This window comes from Lissotriton helveticus, chromosome 4_1 (genome assembly GCF_964261635.1).
Source record: "Lissotriton helveticus chromosome 4_1, aLisHel1.1, whole genome shotgun sequence".
Classification (NCBI taxonomy): Eukaryota; Metazoa; Chordata; class Amphibia; order Caudata; family Salamandridae; genus Lissotriton; species Lissotriton helveticus.
The window spans coordinates 1,239,132,229-1,239,156,826 of NC_136063.1; positions in this window are offsets into that span (position 1 = coordinate 1,239,132,229).

The window sequence follows — 24,598 nt, forward strand, 5'->3', positions numbered from 1 at the left end:
ATTTCATTAATTGGATGTTTCCCATAGTCCCGGCGGAGCGGAACTAATGGGGTAGATGGAGGGAGTGAGACCAGACCTCTGTAAAATGTATTCTCTGATCTCACTAAGTCCATGGTATTCTCGAATCCCCATAGTTCTGCCCCGTAGAGGGCCGACGGTAGAGCTTTGCCCTCATACACCTTAAGGGCCGGGGCTACTGGTCTGCTAAAGGAGAGTCGCTGGTGTCTTAACATTGCCCCCGACACCCGTTTGTGATTGAGCAGCATTTTGATCAAGTGGGAATTCTACTTCATCAAATTGTTGACGCGTATGCCCAGATAGTCGAATGATTCGACTAGTTCTAATGGGGTGTCATTCAGCTTGATAACGTTTCTAAACCGTTTAGATGGTGACAGTGCCATTAGCTTGGTTTTAGATGTATTAATACTTAGGCCCCGTGAGTCGCAAAACTGACTAAACCGATCTAAAAGTTTTTGCAGGCCCATCAGGCTATTTGAAACCAGTAAGGTATCATCGGCGAAAAGCAGAGTGATTTTCGCCTGCCAGGGTTGGGGCATCGGCTGGGTCCTCCCTCAAATGGTCTACCACCTCATTTACAAAGAGAGAGAACAAAGTCGGGCCAAGACACAACCCTGGTGTACCTCCCTGTCCACCGCTACGCTTTCTGTCAACTGGCTAAAAATTACTATTCCCATTCCAAATACTGCAACAGGAGGGAAAGTGTTGGATAGCAGAGGGGTAAAAATTACCATTCCCACTCCAGTGAGTGCAACAGTAGGGAAAGTGTTGGTTAGTGGAGGGGTAAAAATTACTATTCCCACTCCCATGAGTGCAACAGTAGGGAAAGTGTCGGATAGGGCAGGGACAAAATTACTATTCCTACACCAGTGAGTGGATAGCGGAGCGATCCAAATTTCTATTCCCACTCCAAACAGCGCAACATTAGGGAAAGTGTTGGATACCGGAGACCTAAAAATGACTATTCCCACTCCAACTACTGCAACAGTAGGGAAAGTGTTGGATAGCGGAGGAGTAAAAATTACAATGTTCACTCCAGTGAGTGCAACAGTAGGGAAAGTGTTAGATTACGGAGGGTAAAAATGTACTATTCCCACTCCTGTGAGGGCAACAGTAGGAAAAGTATTGGTTTGCAAAAGAGTAAAAATTACTATTCCCATTCCAATGAGTGCAACAATAGGGAAAGTATTGGATAGTGGAGGGGTAAAAATTACTATTCCCACTCCAGTAAGAGCGACAGTAGGGAAAGTGTTGGATAACGGAGGGGAAAAAATTACTATTCCACTTCGGTGAGTGCAACAGTAGGAAAAGTGTTGGATAGCGGGGAGCTAAAAATGACTATCCCCACTCCAACTACTGCACCAGTAGGTAAAGTGTTGGATAGAGGAGGGGTAATATTACTATTCCCACTCAAGTGAGTGCAACAGTAGGGAAAGTGTTGGATTGCGGACGGGTTCAAATTACTATTCCCACTCCAAAGAGAGGAACAGTAGGGAAAGTGCTGGATAGGTGAGGGGTAAAAATTACTATTCCCACTCCAGTGAGTGCAGCAGTAGAGAAAGTGTTGGATGGCGGAGGGGTAAAAATTACTATTCCAACTCCAGTGAGTGCACCAGTAGGGAAAGTACCGGCATGTAATCCCTATGGACGGTTTTTCCAGCTGTCCGGATTACGATGCTCGGTTTCCGAGAGGCTTTCCATGCCTGGCTTTCTGTCATCGAAAGCCTGTCAGGAAGTGAGTTAGGGGGCCCCTAACAGCGCCCCTTCTTCCTGCGGCCTCCAGTTAGGGTTTTTAGGGGGCACCCATAGTGCCCCCCTGTTGATCCCTTGAGGCACCCGCCACGCGGTGCAGGGAAGAACACAAACTCCGTTTTCTGTATGGGAGCTTCTGCTGCAGCAGGTTTCCGACTGCAGCATAAGCTCCCAAACAGAAGTATCACTGGGCATGCAGTGAACCACAATCTGCACTTTACTATCTGACTGGTTCCAACCAGCCTAGCAACTTGCAATATGACGGATGTGCTCTACTGTTTGGGGAAACTTCCCTTGCCATCTAAGACTCTACCTAAGAGTTTAAATGCTATAGCATATTTCCTACGAAAACAAAACCACTGGGTATGGGCTCCCACCGGCATAGCTTGCCACAAGCATATAATAAACGAGAATGAGTGCCAATGCCGCTAATTTGAGAATCAGACTCTTATTTGGTCCAAACATACGGTCCAGACAATATGTTTGTTGATTTTAATTTCACTTTTTTATTTTTATTTTGATTTTGGATGGACCACTTCTAATTGAATGATTAGTGTTTCAAATGTGTTATACAAATTTTAAAACCTGGTGTACACAACAAATATATTATACATTTTATCAAAAAACCTTACTTATTTACAAAACATTGCATCCTAATAAACATTCAGTCTACATTCATACATCAATCAAACCACTACAAACAACAAAAACAAAACATGAATGAGTCTATAAATGCTGGAATCGCAATATTCACAACAAAAGCCGATGTTTGTTTCACAGCAAAATTAAATATGTGCAATTTTTCTACGTCAATTGCTAGTCTTTCATTTTTTGGCTTATAACAAAAATAGTCTACGCGTTTCGAACTTCCGTCATTTTGGAGTTCTCATCAGGACCATATCTGTAATGGAAGAACAAAGGTTGCTTTAGGATGTTGGGTTAACTGCCACTGTGTTGCCTATGCCCAATACTACAAGTTTCCTCACCTACCTCGCACTCCTCAGAGAACCCCATCGCCTATATTCAATTTATCTGACAAAATACTCACAAAAGAAGAAGAGTCAATTCTGAAGAAAGGACTCACGTTTGTTCCATCCAAACACACAGACTTCATCAAACTTAAAACTGAAGTGATTAAATTTTGTCGCAAATTGAGGTTAAAATCATTTTTTGTGGACAATACCTACCAGCCTGCATTAGAGACAACAGGATTATGCAACAAATCAACATTCTGTCCCCCAACTAATAAAGTCCCTAAAGAAATAATTACATTCGAACGCACTTTATTATCGGCTGTGACCCAAATGGAAGAAAAGAAAAAATGGATCAAATACAACATCTCAAAAGCAGAATCAGTGGCCTTGACCAATTTAAAAGCAGACACTTCGGTCATTATAAAGCAGGTCGATAAAGGCGGGTCAATAGTCGTCTGGGACAAAGAATTATACATACAAGAGGTGATGAGACAATTGGATGATGTGACATGTTATCGAAAAATTAAAAAAGATCCAACATCTGACTTAAAAAATGAATTGTTTGCTCTCCTTGATGCAAGTTTCGAACAGGGGTTCCTAGGAAAAAAAGAGTGGGAATTTCTCAAAACCAAGCATCCGAGAATACCTCTACTATATGTATTGCCCAAAATACATAAGGATGCAACTTCACCCCCTGGCCGCCCTATAGTTTCAGGTTGCGGATCTTTATTAGAACCGATTTCCAAATTTGTGGATTTTTTCTAAAGCCTTTCCTCCACCAGGTTAGATCTTTCATACAAGACACAACCGATTTTTTAAATAAACTTTCCACTATTGAGTTTGACAAAAATGCTCATCTAATGGTTACCATGGACATTACGTCCCTGTACACGCAAATACCCCAGGATGAAGGAATTAATATCCTCGAAACATATCTTGACGAGCGGGAGAGACCACACAAGGTGCCAACTTCATTTATAAAAAAACTGGCAGAATTCGCCCTCAAGAAAAATTACTTCAATTTTAATGGGGAATTTTTCTTTCAAGTAGGAGGCGTGGCCATGGGTTGCCCTTTTGCTCCTGAACTGGCTATCCTTTTTATGGCTAAATATGAAGAAACATTTGTCTACAACAACAATCCCTTCGCACAATGGATAACACATTGGTATCGTTTTATAGACGACATCTTCTTTGTGTGGATTGGGTCAGAAGAAAATCTAAGAAATTTTCATGAATGGATAAACAACAGAATGCCATCAATTAAATTTAGTTTGGATCACTCAAGAGACAAAATGCCTTTCTTGGACGTGGAGGTTTATCCCCCCAGTGGTGGTCTAGCGACAACTCTGTATAAGAATTCAACTGACCGAAATAAAGCATTGCACTTCGGAAGTAACCACCCACGCAGCCTCAAGGACAACTTGCCCTATGGGCAGTACCTTCGTATCAGGAATATTTACGACTTGCAGAAATTCTCACTTCCAATCTAAAACAACAGGGATATCCAAAGAAACTGCTCAAGAAATCATTAAAAAGAGCATGGGGGACACCTAGAGAATGTTCGCTAGAAAAAAGATCAAAAAAGGAAATAGAAAGAATGGTATTTGTATCCACCTTTTGTCCCAATTCTAATATGTTGAAAAAATTGGTCAAACGGAACTGGCACTTGTTGAAAAATTTGGATCCATCTTTCCAGAATGAACCACTTTTTGCATTAAAAAAAAAATACAGCATCTCCAATCACCTGGTGAGAGCAGCGTTACCACAAGCAAAAAATCCGGACCTGCGTACTATGTTACGTCTGCCCCCAATTCAAGGTCACCACAAATGTGGCAATTGTTCATGTTGTGATTCAACACAGGAAGGAAAAGTCTTCACGTATAATCAAATCAACTGGAAACATGAAGCGTTTTCCAATTGTAAAACCCGTCATGTGGTTTATGGTATCCTATGCCCATGCAATCTCCTATACATTGGCAAAACTAACCAAGAGGTACGGGTGAGGATACAACAACATAAATCAAGAATCAAAAATAATGTTGCTCACGCCCCTTTGGTTACCCATTGGAAAGAAAAAAATCACCAAGGGACGGAGATGACATGGACAGTGATTTCAAAGGTCGAGAATGATGCAAGAGGTGGTGATCGAGACGCAAAATTGGTAAAAAGAGAGGCAATGCTCATAGTGAAGTTCAATACAGCCTTTTCAGGTTTGAATGAACTGTCAGAAATTTTCAAACTTTAAACTGTAATTACATTGACCTCCCAAACGAACAGTGGCAAGCTTCAAATATAGTATTCCATCAAACAAAATGGCATGCCTTATCCACATTGATATCGGACCAGTTGCAACAATAACCGGTTAGGTCCTGAAAAAAGTACACAAAACCACAGAAAAAGAGACAAATCCGGACATCTCACAATCCAGCCATGAGCATTAATTCAAACATGTTCCACGTGATTAGTCACCCACGAATCCCCTTGAGCTTGACTTGGACAAGACAAGCGTAATTAATAAAAACAACAAAATATTTCTTCACTCAGGATGAAAACACAAGGTTCATTAACACCGGTAACAATACAGTTTTTACAAAAAAGAAGAGGTTCCCTAAGCCACAAATATCGCAATGCTCCAGAACCACACTTCCCATGATCCTATGCAGACCAGGAAGTGAATGCAAGCAGGCTAGCATTCGGATAGCGTCGGATTAAGACACTCGACAGCCCGTGTTTTGAAAGTAAGAGGCACTGTAGCATGACGAACGCTCCGTTTTGCATGAATGCAGACATTTCTAATGTATCGTGCACAATTTGTTCAACAGAACGCAAAACCGGACAAGCGCCGAAAGTGTACACAATGCGCCTGACTCGCCCATTCAGGTAAGCGGTGCTCTGGGAGTCTTACATGCCAAAACCAAAACATATAGCCGGTAAAAACGAGATTGTGGTAATAATTCAAGCACGTTATTGCTCCCTTGTCATCTAGAACGTGGTGAGCTAGACAGCTCCAAACGGGTGATTGAAAACTCCCAAGTAAGTGACTGACAACGTTGTATGCGTTTGAATGCTGGTTAAATGTGATCAAGAATTACTCATGTCCTGATTGTGGTTTCCTATATATTTTTTGTAGACTGAGGTTCTAAGAACAATTCCAGTTTTTTCTCTGACGAGTGCGAGGTAGGTGAGGAAACTTGTAGTATTGGGCATAGGCAGCACAGTGACAGTTAACCCAACATCCTAAAGCAACCTTTGTTCCTTCATTACAGATATGGTCCTGATGAGAACTCCGAAATGACGGAAGTTCGAAACGCTTAGACTCTATTTGTTATAAGCCAAAAAATGAAAGACTAGCAATTGACGTAGAAAAATTGCACATATTTAATTTTGCTGTGAAACAAACATTGGCTTTTGTTGTGAATATTGCGATTCCAGCATTTATCGACTCATTCATGTTTTGTTTTTGTTGTTTGTAGTGGTTTGATTGATGTATGAATGTAGACTGAATGTTTATTAGGATGCAATCTTTTGTAAATAAGTAAGGTTTTTTGATAAAATGTATATTATATTTGTTGTGTACACCAGGTTTTAAATTTTGTATAACACATTTGAAACACTAATCATTCAATTAGAAGTGGTCAATCCAAAATAAAAATAAAAATAAAAAAGTGAAATTAAAATCAACAAACATATTGTCTGGACCGTATGTTTGGACCAAATAAGAGTCTGATTCTCAAATTAGCGGCATTGGCCCTCATTCTCGTTTATTATATAGCATATTTCCTGGAATACAACTCTCAATCAAAAGACTAATTTAAAAACAAACTTACTGTTAACTTTACCAGTCTTAGTGACATATCATTTCAGCAATCTAGCCATGACTACACCACTTCCTTGACGCTTTTTGTTCTTTGACAAGAATATTGCATTTAATGAAGATGCACTAGGCAGCTTTAAAAGACATTGCAGTACTAACCACTATCATCACTGACTTGTATTAATGTCATTTGTCTTTGAATTCTTAAAGCTTTGTTATTCTCAGTATTCAGAGTTGTTATGGCATATGCTCCCTCTAAGGTGCACGGCTGGGATGCCAGGCATACTGTAAATTTAACAGCACAGTGGGCAACTGGATGCACACATTACAAAGTGCCCTCCTGCAGGCAAATCGAACTGAAAAAGGATGCACCTTATAAATACCAGCACAAACACAGTGAAAGCGCGTTCTATTGTTTTTGCTACTGGCTGTCTGAACAAATTTGTCCTGCTTTTGTGGGGTGCTCTGGTTTCAGAAGATTGCCTCTTGCTTTTTATAGCCTGCCCTTAAGTGATTGAGAAGCAACTGCCTACCGGGGGTTGATTTCAGGGTATTTTGACTGGCCTCGTTTTCTTTTTTAGTGCACCCTGTCAGCATCTGGAGGACGCTATGTTTTTTACTTTTGCCTTGCAGCAATATAGTGACTTCCATTTCAATGCAACTGTGTACTAAAGTCATTAAAATTCTAGCTAGGGTCATGCCGCTGTCGCATTTTCCCTTAAAATACCTATCCCTCCTGACACATTTCCACGGTTGCTTCCAATGTCTTAACAATAAGTGAGGCACAGTTAAGTTAGTATGTGAGAGATGATGAGAGAAACTGATGAAGCATTTGCGAAAGTGTTTAAAAGGACTTAAATGTGTGAGATGGAGACTAAGGCCCGACTTTATGTGGAATGACACTATTTTTATTTACTTTCTCGTGTAACACACTGTTTTCTACCTCTTACATTTGTTTATTTTCGATACCTGCACAAGTGTCACCATGGCTTACGTAACGTTTGTTCTTGTGCTTGAGTGCCTTCCATATATTGCAGTATTATACCTCTATGTTTACTTTGTACGCTTTTGTAACCTGCACACGTCACTTTGTCCTCCTGTAATGCACCGTTTGCTACCTCTTTTATTCTGTTGATTCACGATTGTCACTTTTGTAATGCACCGTTTGCTACCTCTTGTATTTTGTTGGCTCACGATTGTCTTTTATGCTTCGTTTAATGTAACGTTTGCTTTTGTGTTTTGTTCACTTGTAATGTTCTCATGTATCAGTTCTGTTCCTATTGTGAAGCGCTCTGACACCTTCGGGTAAAGTCCGCGCTATATAAAAATGCACAAATAAATAAATAAAAATATTTGGCCAGAAATAACACTTCCCACCCATATCCCTTCCAATACCTATATCCCCACACATAACTGGACAATAAGGCAGCCCTGGATTTAGTGGGTCGAAAACAATATGTTTAGTCCCAATTTCAGAGGCAAATATGCATCAATTTACCACCTACTCAGAACTGGTGGTAAATGGTAGGAGTTGGGCTAGTGTAGGTCAGGAGGCAGGGTGGGGGTGAGGAGGACGTCAGAGCTCAGTAGAGTCTGTTGAATCGCAGAAGGAGTCATCTATGCTTCCCATGTGCCATAGAGAGGGTTTCGCTGGTGGACAAGGCCAGGCTGCACCTGAAGCTCTAACCTAATGTGATTTTACTGGCTGGATTTTCTATCCCGTAAAATTGGGTGTAATATTTCTGTAACTGGAAAATACTAGGAGGGGGAACACCGAGTTGGATATAATTGGGCAGGGAGGTATTCCAACAAAAAATGTCACTCCACCCTACTTTTGAGTCCTAACATTGGAGTTAATAAATGAGTGAAGGAGGGGTGGAAGAACAACTGAGATCTATATACTGAACGCATCAGAGTTTGAGAATGAGAGAGGGAAAATTGGACAGTAAAATAAGAGAGATAAAAGATGTGACAGAACGATAGAGCACAATTGAGTGAATGAGAGAGGGGTTGGGTTAGACTTACCAAAAGTGAGAGTGACATCAGGTGTGATTCATTGAGATCAAGACAGAGCAGAGTGAGGCCGAGTAGGGCAGCAAACGTAAAAAAGTAGGAAAGTGAGTGTGTGGGTGGAAGGAGATTATTGTGAGTACAGACAGAGAAATAACTGTTTAGGATGGCGGCCTCTTGGTCTCTTCCTCTCCCCTTTCCTTCCTTTTCTAGGGAGCAAAGGGAAAACAGAAACATAGAGACCCGATATCTTCAGGTCTAGTTCGCGCTATATAAAACAAACAAAAAAAAAAGAATAGAGAAATAAAGAGAGTGAAGGCAAAAGGGGAAAACGTGAGGGAGACAAGGCATTCTGTAGCCTAGTAACCTATAGAGCAATAATTCTGAGAGGATATGAGACCTTAAACAGAGGCCTGCCATCTTCTGTCATAGTAGTGGAAGTATATGCTTCCCATGGCACAGTATCTCGGGGGCCTTATTTTTAGCATAACTGGGGTGTATGCATTCTATAGTGCAGTACCTGATAGGAAGGTTTTTGTGCAGAGTAACTAATGGTTTGGCATTTGTTAAGACAGTACGTGATGGGGTGCACATTCTGTGGCATATCATTGGATGGGTAGACAACCTGCTGTACAGCACCCAATTCTGAAGCATAGTAGATTGTGTGAATCTCATTTGGCAAAGTAAGTTCTGGGCACGCTGCAGTTGTACAGACATATGATCGTGCAGTGTAGAGGAACTAATGAACTTTGCAATGTATTGGGCAGTACATTTTGAAAGGGCATTCTCTGGCACAATAACATATTTCCAGAGCCTCTGAAAATAGGCTATAGGGGGGGCTCAATTATGTAACATGTTTAATTAACTTACAAGCAGGGCCAGACAGGGACAAAAAACTAGGCCTGGGCACCAAAATAAGAGTACCCTCCAATTGCATAGCCAATAGCTAAAAAAGCGGCAAAAAGTTGCAATATCAGAAAAATTTATGGTGAAAACCAGTCCACCTGCTAAAAAGACTCGGAGGCAAGATGACGACCGGTCATGTAAGACCGAGCTCCTGGACCTATACCCCTTGGTGTTTGGCACAGCACGCTGCTAACAGGATGAATCTAAATGAAGAAAATAAAAGCGGCAGCCGAATGTAACGGCAAAACGACAAGAAAATAGCCCGAATTTATCCTGTGGAGCGGTATGCTCTGGTGCGCCTACCTTGCTGCATCAGCATCCCGAGGAGATGTTCGGCGGCTGCTGAAGTTGGTGTGGCGGTCTTCCGGGTTTGCGTACTCCAGGAGACCGCGAATTGTAGGCTGGGCCAGCCGATCAACGTTCTTGGTTCTAATGCCTCCAAAAACTGGGCGCTGCAAGATACGCAACCTCATGGAAGCTTGAGGCAGCATTGGATTGGTAACACGGGCAATCGGGCAAAGCCTGAGGGGCCGTTGTCTGAGTTCCTGCTGTGGGCTGCTTTTTTGAGCAGGCTGGGGCCGATTTGGGCAGTGTCTCGATTTTCAGCATACAGCCAGCGGCCTAGTGGGTGGCTGAGTGGCCTTTCTGCAGGCAGATGGGCGCTCATTAACACCCCCCTCCCCCCCCCCAACAACATCGCTGATCCCACACCCCCGGTTTAGCAATAGGCAGAGGTATCACTCCCTTTGTCTCGCTCGCCGGCCCATTAATGTGTGCACATACTGTGCGGGGCTGGGGGCCTCAGTAGAAGTGGCCTCACTTGTTTTCAGGTGTGTTTCACTAGTGTAAACTAATGCGTGCATTTGTTTAAGCCCCCCTCCTTTTTAATGTAATTATGCTTAAGCAGTGATTTGAGGAAAGGCATTATGCAAATGGGGGCCGATTTTTTATTTGTGTGCCCGGGCCGATTTTTCATCCCAATCCGACCCTGGCTTGAGGACCTGGAGGGTTGAGAGAAAAGCGACCCGAGATCAGAGGGGCAAAAATACACCATGCGTCTCGAGGCAAGCGGTGAGAAAACAGTGCCATCTTTATTTTTGAAAGGAAAAACGAACTCCCCTCTACACACACAAGCCCGGGCAAGGGAACTGGACAGAGCGGCAAAAAGAGAGAAAGTTTGAAAACTGGTGTGGGGGTTAAAGATGGTTATCTACAGAAGGTCAACTTAACAGGGGGCATAGCTGGCAAGTTGAATGAGGGGGGAAAGGATCTGAACATGATTAATAAAACAGGGGCCGATATTAATTTTAAAAGTGACGAGATAAACCAAAATACAGCAGAGGCTCCTGGTGACGATCCCTTGGTTGTACTCAATGCAATGAATGCAGGTGCATCAACCCCTGAATCAGAATATCGTATGGGTTAAAGAAAATTTGAACAGTCAAAACAGGATAAAAGAGATCGACTTTGGGGACAATTTCTTCTCCCTCTCTGACCCCTCAGATGCTTCTGAAGATGAGCTGGAATCAGTTTCCCACACAAGACGTAAGGGGGGTTCTCCTAATAGTAGCCACAGTGGTCTTAGTAACTTTCATGTGGATGATTCGGGGACAGAATGGCCAGGTACACCGGATAGCATCCCAAGAACAGTGCAGAAAAGAGGCAGACCGGGTGCAAGCCCTAAAATCACCGAAAATACCGAGTCCATGCAATGGGACTACTCCTTCTTAGCTGAATCTGGAGCTACTGGTGTGACTACTGGTGTGACCACTGGGATGCAACATAGTGAAAAGGCCTTGGAGAAGGCGGAGGATATTTCACTGGTGGTCATATATATAAGTATAATGGCCCATAGAGAGGAGACGCGCATTGAAAGTCAGCGCACACAAGGGGCTTGTCAAAAACTCCAGCATTCAGTTCGTAGGATAGCCAAATCATGCACAGAATTTGCAGAGAGATTCAACACGGCTGAAACACGCATCTCTAATCTGGAGGATGAATTAGCTTCACAGAATACAATCACAGAAACAATGCGCACATCGAAGGATGATACTCTCTGGAAGCTGACAGACCTTGAAAATCGTCTGCGCCGTAACAACCTACAGGTCCGGGACATTCCAGAGGGTGTAGAAGGATTAAATGCAAGAATATCCATGATAGAGCTCTTTACGGAGGCCTTTCCGGGACTTCCACAATGTGATTGGAATCGGGAGATCCAGAGAACACACAGATTCCCCTTCCTGGACAAAACACCTCCAGACCTTGAGCTATCTTAATATCAATTAACAACTTTTTGGCCCGAGAGGCAGTCTATGATTTAGCACGCCGATCGAAAGAAATCTGGGAAGGGGATGGACAGTTGAGAAAAGATGGCAATTACGGCAACTCATCACTCCGTTTCAAGGCAAAGGGGCACAGGCCTATCTGCTGAATCCAGCCAAGTTGAAGGTTATTTTTAAGGAGCAAGTCCGTTTTTTTACTGCAGAAATGCTGGCTAAAGAATATCTGCAATCCCTGTAAGAGGGGACTGGACTTGTAAGAAGTGGTTAAATGTGGGGGTGACAACCTATAAGGACTCGTGTTTTTCTTGTTTTGACTTTGAATAATGTGGGCTATGGGTTTTCGTGGTTTTTTCTCCTTCTCTTTTTTTGTTTCCTTCCAACCCTCCTCGCTATATCATTAGGCTTATGATTGGGTTGCCACACTAAAAAAGTAAATTAGGAGAAAAAGAAAGAACCGAGAAAAAAAGGAGAAATTGGGGAGTGAAAAATGGCATATTGTTCTTGAGGGGGTATAGCATCCGGGAGGGCAGGAACTTGATCCATCTCTGGGACCATTGGTCTCAAAGCTTCTTTTCAGGGTAAGGGTGGGTGAGGGGCAGGCCTACGGACGAAGCCCGGTGTGGGAATGTGGGGTAAGGTGGGTTGGGTTAGGGGTGGGGAGGATGGGGGGCACTTGGGGGTGGGGGGTCAGAGATAAAACAATCCATGATAGTTTAAGAATAAAAAGCCGAAAATATAAACAAACATTGCATGTGGTCTTAGACTGGCTAGAAACACTGACGTTTGATGGGGATAGGAGCAGGCTCTCAGGAATATGAATTTGCTCTTTTAATGTATGTGGGCTTAATAATTATGAGAAGAGGAAACGGGTTGCTGCAGAGTTGTGGGTGCTCCAACCAGATATAGTCTTTATACAAGAAACTCACATACCATGGGGTAAAAGAAAACTCCTGGTTGAACTGGGATTGTCAACATTGAAATGCACACAGTGGCAATGCAATGGTCCCACCATTGGCAAAAAATTATATACAGGGGACAGGAAGAGCACTGGGGGATAAACAGGGGCAATGGGTCATTGTTAAATGTATTATAGGGAATACTAGATGCACGGTCTGCTCAGTATATGGCTCCAACTTTGATGAGGTAGAAGTATTAGATGGATTGAATGTCGAATTAGCAACACAACATGGCCAACTCCTCTGATTGTGTGTGGGGATTTTGATATACATACCGAGCCTCAAGGCCTGCTTGTAGATTTCAAAAGTTACAAAGGCAGAAAACCTAAAGTTTTCAAGGCCCTTCAGCATCTGGTCTTAGATCATGGGTTTGTTGATGTTTGAGCTACCTTACACTGTTCCGACCCGGGGTTCACATTCTACTCGCACCCGCATCAGAAATTAGTAAGGCTAGATTATTTTTTTTTATCAACAACATTACTGGCCGATGCGGATATATATGTATCTTCCAAGATTACGGCTGATGATGGACCTATGGTATTGAATGCTCCTGCACTTAATGCAGGTATGAAGGCCAGATCGTTTTCACTCGTTAGGAAGCTTATGTTTAATGAAACATATGTTGAGTACATGAAAGAGTGGATTAGGCAATTCCTAGGTATCGGCTATAGCTCTACCATGGCTGGCTTTATCTGGGATGCCCTAAAGGCAGGGTTTAGGGGAGAAACCCTCTGTTTTGGGTTACATAAGCAAAAACAGCTGAAGTTGGCAATTAGGAACTTTATGCAAAACTTCTGAAGAAAACCTTATATTGGGGATATATGCAAAGGGCGATATTACATCACTTCAAACAGAGGTTGCACGCTGCAAGCCCAAAATCTATCTTCATTGGAGCAAAGAAATAGCCATAAAGCATACGTTGAAAAAAGAGCAGAGCTATGAGTATGGGGAAGCCGCAGGGCACTGTTTGGCACAAGAGAAGCAGCACAAAGAATTGAGGCCGTGACTGATTCACAAGGCAACTTGGTGGAAACCCTGGCTGGGATCCTTAATGTGCTCCATGACATTTTTAAGGGGTTGTATACTGGAGATAGCTATGATACCTTGGCGATGCCTTACTGCAAAATCTCAATAGTGAAACTTTGAACCCCCAAGACACAAATGGGCTAGAGTCACTTATAACTATGGAAGAGCTGGAGGTGGCCATCAAGAGCCTAGTTAGCAGTAAAGCGGCTGGACCTGACTAATCGCCTCTAGAAGTATATAAAACGTTTTTGAAGTGGATATTTTGTTCACCTTTCAACAGGCACAGATGGGCGCAGTCCCCGCATCATGGGATGAGGCAAATATAATTGTCTTTAAAAAAAAGATAAGCCAGCCAATCTCCCGGGTTCTTACAAACCCATATCACTACTAAACTGCGATTTGAATTTTGAATTTGAATTTGAATTTGAATTTGAGGTGTTTGTAAAGCGCACGTTCGCTGGCAGCGATGGCAAAATGTATGCTAAAATCCTGGCGACCTGATTGGCCGAAGTGATAACCCCTTTAGTATCAATTCGGCAACATGGGTTCATACCCGTGTGGGGTACAGTTAACTATATTAACAGGGTAATAACCCTGTTAGATACAGTCAAAACTAAGAGCAGTAAATTTTTGCTGATTTTATCATATGCTGAAAAGGCATTTGATCAGGTCGCATGGGGTATTTTATGGGCAGTTTTACAAAGTTTGGGATTTGGACAAGGTTTTGCTAAAGCTATCCACGTTTTATATCGCCAGCCGATGGCAAATATCTGTATGATGGGCTTAGAATCAGACCCCGTATCTACCACCAGCGGTACAAGACAGGGATGCCACTGCTCTCCACTGTTGTTTTCATTGTATATTAATCCCTTTGTAGACATTCTAGAGCAGAAGCCCTAGAATCAGTAATATGCTTGCAAGAGCAATATTGTGTGCTCGCGAAAGCGGACAACATTGCGGTTGTCACACCTACTCCTCTTGCTGCTATGCTTGAGATAGAACAGCTGGCACTTGAATGTGGTACAGCCTCCGGTGACAAACTTGTCCAAAACCCAAATATTGTGTATGAATCAAGACTGCAATGACGACCTAAGGATCATGCTTAGGTGTTGAATTAAGGACATGCTGAAAGACACTGGTGGAGGTTAATTGGGGGTGTATTGTAAGGGGGCTGTGAGGCAACAATTAGATCATTGTGAATACCTGCATCTTTCACTGGTGGGGCACTGTAATGTTCTTAAAATGCTAATATTTTTTTTAGATCACTCCCGCTAGAAATCACCCTTGCACAACTGCAGTTACTTCATTCAATCTGTGGCAAGTTTCTATGGGCTCAGAGGAAATCCTGCAGAGGAATTCGTTTTATGACACTACCTCACGAGAAGGGTGGCTGGGCAGTTCCTGATTTTACGTTATATTATTACGCCTGTATTTTGCAAAATATGCGAGTTCTATTAACTGGGGAAGCGGTGTTTAATATAGCAGAATCTCCATCTATCTACCTAATGCTTTTAGGTATGGACGCCAAGAGCCAGTTATTTGTGATGCTGGAGCTCAGCTATTACAAATAAAACAGGTTCATGGTGTTAAATGCTGCTTATAAGGTTTGGAAGGCTGTAAGGAAACAATATCAATTTGAAAGGGTCTCCTATTATACCCCAATGTCTGCGATTGGGTTATTGCCTTCTATATTCTGGGATAGAACTATAGATAGATGGAGGAGTAAAGGAGTTGTGTATATTGGAAACCTATATGTCAATTGGAACATGGCAACTTACGCTATGCTAATTGGCAAATATCAGTTACCTAGATCTGAATGTTTTAAGTTTTTACAAATTTGTGACTGTGTAGAATGGACGAAGCATAGAGTCAAATCCAGTTGTTGACGCTATCAAGAAGAATGTCCATATAGGCACTGTATATAAATTGCCATTGGATGCTCAGATGGATGATTTGAATGTTCATAATCTTAAATGGGATAGTAGGTTAGGGTGCCAGGGCATTTGAGTGGAACATTCTAATGACCGAGCAGGGAGGTTATTTATGTCTGCTAATTTACTATCTCAGCACTATACGACAGTGTTTAATCTCTATCATACCCCTGCCAAAATGCTAAAATGGGGAGGGGTAAATGATGGGAAATGTTTTTGCTGCGATAGGGAGGATGCTGATATAGTTTATATATTTTATTCATGTGGACAATTGAGTATTTTTTTTGAGCATCTTGAGAAATTTCTGTCTGAAATAACGGGGGGATCCATAAAAATATCTGCCTCCTATACGCTCTTGGGGGCAGACGAAAACGTGAGGGCCGAGCAGTCAGCACCCAAATCTAGGTATTCTTTTTTAGCCACTGCCATAGCTAGATTATGTATTGCGTCTATGTGGTTACAGAACGATGTACCTACTTTTGAGCTGTGGAGAGCCAGATTTTTTGCTGTTTTTAATCTAGAATACAGTTTATAGGCTCTAAAAGGCCCACAAAGACAAAAACTGGGTATGGAAATATGGGGTCCAGTGATTGAATATGTGAAGGATTGAATATTTATTTACCCTCTGCGAACTTTTAATGACTGTTAAGAACTATTTATGATGAATCACTGTATAGATATCTACTATATTTTTCTACCTGTGTCATTGTGTATTTGCTAAAGTAACTGTTTATATGTCTATCCTATGTTATCCTCTCTCCCCGGAAAAGGAATAATGGTGATTTATATTTGTATGGTATTATTATGGATACAAATTTTAAAAAAAGAAAAAGGAAAAAAAAAAGAAAATCAGTCCACCTGCCCACACAACTGGCCCCCACCTGCTACAAAACTAGCTGGCATCCTGATCTGCCAGATCATTCCATTTGGTACTGTCTGATTGACCTATAGGTCAGTACAACCCTGATTACAAGGCAAGAAAAGGCAAATTATGCACTGAAATGTGGACTATTCTGCTGCAGCATTCTAATATTCTGTTATTTTATTTTACATAAGTTAACACTGGTTGAATGTCTTCCCTCATTAGTATCAGTTTAACACCTAAATACAACAATTAGTAAATGAACAATTATCTGCCACTGTGCATCGTTTGATCTGTTTAAGCTGCAATCTAACTTTTTTTGTTAAAATCTGCAAATTAAGCAAAAGATAACGAATTATGGGGCAAGAAAGGCAAATCCAGAAATCAGAAAATGCAACAGCCACATAATCACAGGCATTGTATAGTATAGAATGTTATGGGAGGCTGGATGTGGTATAGTGATGTACAGAATAACTGATAGCAGGATTACTTGCCCTGAATCTAATAGACATTCTTAAAATCAGCAATCGATGAAGTAGGACAGTAAGTAATGAGTAAATATTTACTAGGCACAGTATTTCAGGTTTACGTGTTTAAAGATTCGTTATTAGTATACTAGTGAACGTATTGCGGCACTGTTCTCTGGGTACTAGATCCACAGCAGTAGCAGAGGTCCACTCATTACTTTGCTCCATGGCCTATTAATGGAGATGGAGAACTTTTCTTGTCACATATTCACTGCATTCTACATTGAATGGTGATTATTTATATGCCCTTTGTGTGACAGGATGTATGATAAATATTTCTTTGGGGACATACATGTTAATGGTCGATATTTGTGTTGTGAAATTAATTTTGAAGATATCATGTTTTTGACGTTCTACAGTGTAGATGAATACTTGAATAGTATGTAGTTCTCTACAACTAAATTAAAGATTGCATGCAACAGGAACATACATGTGTTTGCCTCCAACTTCCAGTAATACTATTGAAAACTCTGGCAGATCTTTAAGTATTCAATTAATATTTAAATAACTCTCCTTCGGAACAGTTTTAAAAACCATGGGACTTATTTACAAGCACATTGCGCTGCCAGAACGTCACTTTTTCCCATATTAAAAGTGACGCACCAGCAGTGCAAGGGGCTTGTAATTAAGCTTGAGTAACTTTTTAGACATTCTTTAATTTATGCTTTTTTTATCATTTAACTAATTTTATAATTTGAATTAGAGAATGGTTCCAGAAGCTCTAAAACTTTGCGCACACCACTGAGAAAGTTGTGCACACATTAAAGTCTGCTGCACATGGAGAAAAACAATTACAGGGAACATTGGTTATGACAATCCTGTACAAATTAGTACTGAGTCCCTGTGTCTTTTCTGTGTGTATTTACGGAACCAGTTTTGTTGAAAATGCCATACTCCACCGGACAGGGGAACATGAAATCCATAATGAGATGCAGGGCCTGAGATAGAGACCCACATTTTTTAATGGCATTGGTGGTGGGCTGAATAAAATGTCTATCATATTAGTAGCCAACCAGTACACACATGTAATCCACTTGTCTTCCTTCTACATACACAGGTAACCCTGATGTAGCACACATTCACCCTAATCACACAGAATTTCCATCAAGAGTTCATATGACAATCAGACTATCTACGGATACCTCCTAGTGCTGATGAAGCAGGCCACACTAGGTGGATGAGGGTTCATCATCCTTTGAGAATATTTGTCCCATACTATATCGTAAATATGGTTATGCCATTCTGGTCCTTTTTAGCTTAAAAACTATGTTAGGGCACCTAGGTTACCTTTTTGGAAACATTAATTTCTTATTTCTTTTGGTTAGAAACATTGAACATGGGAACCATGTCTGGGTAAGAAATTGCAGCATACCTTCCATGCATTTTGAATTTAAAGTTCTCCTGCTGGCAAGGTGAGGGCACTTTCAGTGAAAAATACTGTTGTCAGTCTGGAAACGTGGTATATGGGCTCAACAACATATCAAGAATAATATTTGTCCAATAAATATTTTATTCAAGTAGAACCAAGAATTGAATTTATGACTATTTCTTTACGCTCCATAACTTTCCCAATGTACATTTAAGTGAGGAAACCCCAAGCTGGGTATTCTCCACAAAAGGGCAATTTTTAATGTCGCTTTGGTTCCAGTCTAGTGTTTGTATCATACTTTTAACTCCAGTCCTCACCCGCATTCCAAGTACTTCTAATCTTTACATGACACAAGATAAAAGCAGTGGCAGCCGCCACAAACAAATGTTGTTAAGAGGGGGAGCACTCTGGGGGGTGGGGGGTGTTAGTAATAATACGTTAAGAAAATAACTTACTTGAAGCCTTTGGCTGTGTGCCATGTCATGTTACACCTCCTGTCCTTTTTGTAGTCAAAGCAGCTCATGGGGCAAATTCCCATCAAATCCCCGAGCTGCTGGACAGCAAGAGGATTGTCCTGAGTGGACTGGAAAGACACTCCTTGCAGCCAGGCTGGAGACACCTAATGGCGCATTTGTGTTTGGCTGGCCGGAGAGGGCTGGAAAAACACATATGTGCACTTAGGGAGTGCACATAGCACAACTTCTCCCCCCTCCCATGCCCCGGCCCCACCCCTCCTTTCACTGCTGGCTTAGAGCAGGCAAATGAAAAATAAAATGATGCTAGAACATCGTTTTAATTTTCATTTGCTGGCTTTGAGCCAGCAGTGGGGCGAATGGTGGAGGAGGCGCTGCTGGGCAAAAGGAATTTACCTAAAAAGTGATTACCCAAGATATCACACCATGGTTGCTTGGGGAGGCTGAGATTAAAGCCCACACGTCTCCTTTCCACAGTTTCTACCTTGCCCACAAAAATACAACTCGAGGGGGGGATAATTCTGATTGTGAGGTGCAGTGTCTGCTTTCTCCAGCAAATCCACTGTGTAGGGAGCACATTTTGGTAAGTGCTATAAAAGTAATAGGATATTTTTTTAAAGAACTTGCTTCCTGAGGTGAGACAATTTATATGTGGTAAAAATATTTGCTGATAAGAGATTAAAAGCTAAAAGGCATTGAGAGGCTTTTTCTGTGGGTTTGACGGTTGAAGTGGGTATTCCAATACGGGAATTCCGCCGTTTGGGCGGGTCTGGTCCTGGGGTGGGTGCCCTGTTCGATTTTGGTCGCCATCTTGGAGTGGGGTGAGTGGATTGAGGCGTTTCTACCTGCCAGCGTTTGAGTGCGCATGAGCCGCCTGGGAACACCTATTTAAAGCTCCTCCCCTAGCGCAGCGGGATCGCTCAGCGGGATCGCGCAGCGGGCGTGTCCTCGCGTGGCCGGAGTCGTGCCAGAGTCCTGCCCGTCTGCGCCCGTCCGCGACAGGACGTGCAGGACGGGGCAGGTCTGTGGCCCCCTGTGGTTTATTTCTTTTGACCATAATGCTGTGCTATGCCAGAGACAGACTTGTTGCCATTGGTTTGTCATCGGGGTCCTGCGGGACAACGCGGGTGGACCCCTTAGGTGGCCCTCTCTCTTGTGGCTGTGGGCAGTTTAGTCTTCCCGCTCCCCTTGGAAGGGGATTTAAGGAGCGTGGCACTGTGGCTGCCGGTTCATCTTCTCTTATTAGCATCTGGAATTTGAACGTCAGGTCGCTGGTAAAGCACCACCTGGATATCTCCGACCTGCTATGCCACGATTCGCCAGATATATTCTGTCTGACAGAGACTTGGCTGCAGGATGCCGATACAGCCATTGTCAACTTGGCCTTCCCGCCGGAATACTCGGTATTCACCCTCAATCGAGGCTCTAGAGGCGGAGGGATAGCCCTTGCGGTCAAGTCCTGTTACCCTTGTACGTGGCAGGGACAGAGGATTTCTGGCTGTGAAAGTGCAATCTTTAAGGTAGCCATCACGCCCAATTTCACCTTATCGGGGTTACTGATCTATCGACCCCCCGGGAGTGAGGTGGCCTTTAGAGCTGCACTACCAGATGCCATCAGTAAGCTGGCTGTTGGGTGCTCTAATTTCTCCATTATTGGGGACATGAATCTGCACTTTGATAATCTTTCTAGCCCGTCGGTGTCTAGTTTTATGGCAGATCTAGAGTCGCTTCAGCTGGCCCAGATGGTTTCACAACCCACCCATATAGGGGGGCATACTCTCGACCCGTTTTTCACCAACGTGGCGGAAGCCAGCATTACTAGCCTTACACCGTTGGCATGGACGGATCATTATCTGATACAGATCCAGTGCCCCGTACCTGTTACGCAGCCCAAACCAGTGGTGTGTCCAATCCCTAGACGGCGTTGGAACAAATTAAAGTTGGACGAGTTCTACCATCTTTTGTCGTCCGACCCGCTAGACATAACTGGGGCGGTAGACCAAGGCTATGATGGCTTCTGTAACTGGGTGACTAGGGCATTAGATTCCCTTATCCCTACAGTCTGGTGTAAATCAGGGGCCAGGAATACCAGCCCATGGTACGACGATGCGCTGCGGGCACTCAAGACCTCCTGTAGGCGTGCAGAGCGGGCATGGCGCAAAACCTATAACAACCAGGAGAAGGCCTTGTACCAAGCCACTGTGAAACTCTACCATCGAGCAGTGTGCAGAACCCGTGCTGCCTTTTATGCCTTACAGTTTCGGACTAGTGCTAACCCCTCTAAAACCATCTTCAAGGTGTTGAAAGATCTTACCACCAAAAAGGCGACTGCGATCCTCCAGAGCTCTGTTGAGCATTGTGAAATATTGGTGGACTTTTTTGTGGAAAAGGTCAATGCTATTTATCGGGCCTTTCCGTCGGCCATTCCACCTGCAGATACACCGCTTAAACCCTGACCGTCGAGGAATTGCACTCTTTTCCGATTTTAACAACTGAAAGTCTTGGCAAATTGGCTGGCCAAGTGAGGTCGGGGTCCCCAGCAGATCCGCTCTGCCCGGCTGTGTTCAAAGATCTTGCGGTGCATGACATCTCACCGCTATGCTCTTTGATCAACACGTCGCTCACATCTGGCATAGTTCCACTTAAGTGGAAACAGGCCATGGTCCGGCCTATTCTCAAGAAAACAAGCCTGGACGGGAGTAAGCCCGAAAATTATCGGCCAATTTCACTTCTGCCGTGGCCCGCCAAGGTGACTGAGGCGCATGTCAACGCGGTCCTCTCGGAACATCTTTACCAAGCCGATATCCTCGATACGACGCAGAATGGGTTTCGAGCAGGCCACAGCACGGAGACGGCTCTGCTGTATATGGTGGAGCATCTGCGCTCCGTGCTTGATGCGGGCCAAACGGCGGCGCTGGTGCTATTAGATCTGAGCGCCGCCTTTGACACCATATCACACCCCATCCTTCTGCGTCGATTAGAGGAGGCTGATGTCACCGGCACCGCTCTCCAATGGTTCCGGTCCTTCTTAGCTAATCGGACCTTTAGCGTGACCGTCCCTCCATACCAGTCCAAACCCCATCTGTTGGATCTGGGGGTCCCCCAAGGCTCCTCGCTGAGTCCTACGTTGTTTAACCTATACGTAAGGCCGCTGGCTGAGGTTGTTCGGCAATGGGGTATGACCATGGTGTCATACGCCGATGACACCCAGCTAGCGGTCACGATCAGCGGGGATGCTGATGTGGATGCACCCAGATTCCAACAAGGACTGCGGGCGGTCGCTGGCTGGATGACGTCCAACTGTCTCCAGCTGAACGCTAGTAAGACCGAGGTCATGATTTTTGGGAAACAACCGGAACTTTGGGGAGGGAGATGGTGGCCAGGGGATCTGGGTCCTACTCCTATCCCAGTCTCCGAGCTTAAAAACCTCGGGGTATGGCTGGATCCTTCCCTTACATTTGTATGTCACACCAAACGTACGGCGGCCTGCTGTTTTGGCATTCTACGGGGACTACGTCCGGTGCTTAAGTTTTTTGATGCCGCCACCCGGCAACTTGTGATCCAAGCCACTGTTATCTCTAGGCTGGATTACGCGAGTTCCCTATTCGTTGGCCTAAATCAAGCAGAAATTGGTCGCTTGCAGCGGATTCAGAATGCCGCTGCGAGAGCGGTGGTAGGACTACCTAGATCATGTCCTACCTCCAGTACCTTGCGATCGCTGCATTGGCTCCCGGTGGCTCAGCGGATACAGTTTAAGGTCCTCTGTGTCGCTTACAAAATACTCAAGGGGTCTCCAGCCATGATTTTGTCCAAACTTCTGGCTCACTACACTCCTGCGCGAGCACTAAGATCTGCTGACTTAGAACTAGCTGTTGTCCCTCGCTTCAAGCGCAGCAGAGCCGGTGGACGTTCCTTTCAAGTCCGCGCAGCTATGCTGTGGAACTCCCTTCCCCCGGCGATTCGCGCCCTTAGGGACCTGCTTTCATTCCGCCGAGAGGTGAAAACTTTCCTGTTCCCTTAGCCTCTCTTTACTGTGTTTTTATCTCGTTGTGTTGTGCTGCTACCTTGTCGCGGCGCCAGGACGCTCCTTCGCTGGAGCAGCTGTGCGCCTAATAAAAGTGCATAACATAACATAACATAACATATTGCCATACATTCTTAGCAGATACTGTTGTTTACCATTGGTGAAACAAGAGACTCAAAAACTGTTATTTCCAGTTCAATAGCCATGTAACTCTCTGTACATATGGCTCTCTAGGGATAGTAAAAATGATATTGAGTGTATTCTAGATGCTTGAATTTGAGGAGATTATTACAGAATAAAACTCAAAACTGTGCTGAGATGCTCAAAGTATCCCCCTCAAATACATATCTTCTGATGGCTCTAGGTGTGTAAAGCATCTCTGCATGTGCAATCTGACGCAAAAATGGTAAAGTGCATTATTTAATAGAAGGGATAAATGTCCTAAGTCTCACCACGTAGGACAGATCTGACACACTTCACCAACAGAAAGAAAGGTGGGGGGTATGGGAAAACGTTATAATAGAAAAGCAGAGGAAAGAAATATATATGATAGTCTGAAGATAGGAAATCACAACACATCTCTCTCCCTATAGGAACAAGAAGAGTGAGGCTCTGTGGAAAAGAAGGTTAAACAGTGGCAAGTTCAGGAAAACAATTAGGTATATTACCATGTTTGATACAAATATACAGCACTATGATTGTGAATATGTCAATAGATCAATATTAACAGAACATTAAGCAACCCATGTTGTAATGCGAATGGCATTTTGGTGCTTGGATATTCTTTGTGTTTATCCTCGTGGCAATAGGTAATTCAATAATGTGTTCATTATTATGTGGAGGAGGAAATTTGCCATTGATGATGGGAATTGTTGTACATCAAGCTATCATGTCAAATCTCCATGTACTGCCTTCTTCTAAGATTACTACATTGCATTTTTTTTATGAATTCTTAGAGGTTGAGAACACTTATTCTACTTGTTTTGACTTATGGAAGTGAAATTACTACTACCTACTGTCCAACTCTTTATTTATTTCATTTCACTTCCCTTTTCGTATTGTTCCAGTCCTTCTACTTGTCTTGACGGATATTAATAGTCTTGGCAACATTATTTCAGTCAACATATAATGGTTGTCCTTCATTCAACCAATTAGGTGTGAGTTTAGAACCTGTTTTTCTTCCTTTCAAAAATATGAATGATGAAATTGAAGAAAGTGACCTGATTAGGGTCACCCGGGTCACTCACAACCACCTCAACCAAACCTGCTGACTGTGGATGGATGATTGGCAGCACGGAACATTTGGTTTATGTGTAAACTATCACTAATCAATTGAATCACTTTCGTGTTAAAATGACTTCAGTTATCACTCTAGATCAAACGGGGCAACCCAAAACAAGGAAAGAACTCCTTCAGGAATACCTTTGCTGTCGTAATGGCTGTATTGTCCTTAGTGGGATAAGCCTCAAACCATTTACTGAATGCACAGACAACCACCAAAACATACTTCAAATGATTGCATCTCTCCAGCTCTATATAGTCCATTTGAAGGACCTCTTAAGGAAAAGTGGGTGGTGCAAAATTACCAGGCGGTGAAAGGGGTACCCTTTCCAGGATTGCGCAACATGCACACAATACAGTGCTTCACTAAGTGTGTAGCTGTCTTAGGAATAT